Source organism: Triticum aestivum, chromosome 5B, assembly GCF_018294505.1.
Source record: "Triticum aestivum cultivar Chinese Spring chromosome 5B, IWGSC CS RefSeq v2.1, whole genome shotgun sequence".
Lineage (NCBI taxonomy): Eukaryota > Viridiplantae > Streptophyta > Magnoliopsida > Poales > Poaceae > Triticum > Triticum aestivum.
This window is the reverse complement of record NC_057807.1, coordinates 345108980-345111096: the sequence shown is the minus strand read 5'-3', so window position 1 is coordinate 345111096 and position 2117 is coordinate 345108980. Positions and strand designations below refer to the sequence as shown.

At 41.8% G+C, this 2117-nt stretch overlaps 1 long non-coding RNA gene across 1 annotated transcript; it reads right to left on the bottom strand.

The window, feature by feature from the left end:
- Nucleotides 1-308: 308 nt before the first annotated feature.
- LOC123116096 (uncharacterized) lies at nucleotides 309-1821 on the bottom strand. The gene is made up of 5 exons (XR_006456929.1): nucleotides 1358-1821; nucleotides 1158-1264; nucleotides 909-1000; nucleotides 722-769; nucleotides 309-648 (listed from the first exon to the last, which is right to left on the bottom strand). It is a non-coding gene; the product is annotated as an uncharacterized lncRNA (long non-coding RNA).
- Nucleotides 1822-2117: the final 296 nt, after the last annotated feature.

The following is a 2117-nucleotide window of genomic DNA, read 5'->3' as shown; positions in this document are numbered from 1 at the left end:
GACTTGATAGTTACACATATACACGGATCGTTCACAAATAATAAATTAGTATAGTAAGGATGCAAAACATATGGATTAGTAGGTTAAATATATTCTTTCAAATAGATTGGAAGGGGCATGTGAAAAAAATTATAAAATGAACGATCTAGAAAAATAGCAGTACAACAAATTCATGCATAGGCGACATAAGTAAAAGCAAGACTATTGGTGTAAATTGATTTGTCGTTGAGTCGTTGAGGCATTGAGCATAGGCAGTATATGCTATGCACTATATAGACTTGACCTTTGGACGACACTGGTTTGAGAATTTCATCTAGGGGTAATGATTAAGCACAACGATGATTAGAGCAGGAGTCATGAACTGATAAGCCGCCAGCTATATTATTAGTGTGGCATCTGCTAGAAATTTCTTGACCTGGTACTACGCGCGTGGGACTGGGGGAGCCCATCCGATTTATCATAACATATCATGATCCCCATGCCATGATTTCTCCTGTAGTCGTTGGCATTTGACTTTTCTCCTCTTCATTTGGCTAGAAGATGAATGCACATGATCTCACCTCCGCGAGGTAGTTTTGTAAGGTGGTAAGTTACAAACTTCTATGTAGTATGACTCGCGACGATCTTCAAAGTCAATCTGCATGAACCCTGCATTTGTTAAGAGAAAACATGAATTAGATAGATATATACACATTTTAAAGAGAAGAAATTAGTGGAGTACCATACGCAAACGGCTTAGTCTTCTTCCATTGACTGCTGTGAACCTCACCTTGACACCACAACAGAATACGGAGGGATAAGAGGTCAGTTAGACAACAAAGCCAATCAAATGAAATATATGCTCTACAAAAATTCACCATACAAAAAGCAAGAAAGTAAAGTAGATGGATGCAGATTAAGAGCCAAACCTCCCAGCTTCAGCATTAGCACAAGCATAGAGTTGTAGTGATCGAACCTAGATGCTGCCATAGCTTCACAAACAACCCTGTCCATCGCGGATCTGCAGAACACATAACCAAAGCATGCATATTGGTCTGCTATCCTAGAAATTGGACACCATAACATGCTCTACTCTCCAACCATGACGGAGATCCTCTCCTTGAGTCAATCTGCCATGAAGCCACGTACATGGTATACTCTCATCAGGTGGGCCTTACCTAAACCTTCGTCTACGTGGCAAAGGCCTGCCGTTTAGGCACTAAGTGGCATTGCCCATCGGTATCGTCGATGAAATTCTGCGCTAGTGTCCGAGGATCAATCTGATCTGCCATATGGGGGCTTAAAGAATAAATTAATTGAGGTAATGAATTTCCTTGTATTGCACATAGAGCTAATCAAACCCACTTGATTCAATTACCTTGATTTTTCAGCAGGTGAAGGCAAGTAGGACCCAACAACTTATCTCCGAGGGGATCTCTTTATATTAAGTTAAATACGTGATGCAGGCAGCTATATGCATCTATGCTTTTATCCACTTGATGATCAGAGGAAGAGTAAGCTGGGAGTAAAGGGAATGTAAGGATGTACGGGTCAGAGTAAGAACACCATGATGTGCTAACGTGGAGACATATACAGTAGAGAATCACTGGTCGTCGGGTTGTACATGTACATGCAAATTGCAAAACATTAAGTGTCAACCTGGTGAAGGCATGGGGCGACCACTACGCCATCGTGCTTGACGCGTGAGAAGAAGAACCTACCCTTGATCGAAGGCTTGGGGCGGCCATGGCGGCTGCGCACATGGAGCGTTAGAAGAAAAGCCCCACTTGATTGATCTATTTTAGAAGACTTGGGGCAGTCATGGTGCCAGCATACATTGTACGTGAGGAAAGAGGCCAGAACTGTTTTTTTTCTTTTAGTGATCTATATAGAGGAGATAAATTGAGAGGGGAGTCGTGAGAGATTGGGACTTTGGTGGCAGCGTATGTGGGACGTGAGGAGGGAGATCAGAAGTTTTTTTTTCTTTTAGTGACCTATATAGATGAGATATTTGGACAGGGGAGTCGTGAGAGATTTAGACTTTGGGAGATAGAGGCAACGCAAATTTATTTTTTACTAATGTGAAAATTTCTAGGATTGATCTACACTGTAATAACTTGGCCCCACCAGATTAACGG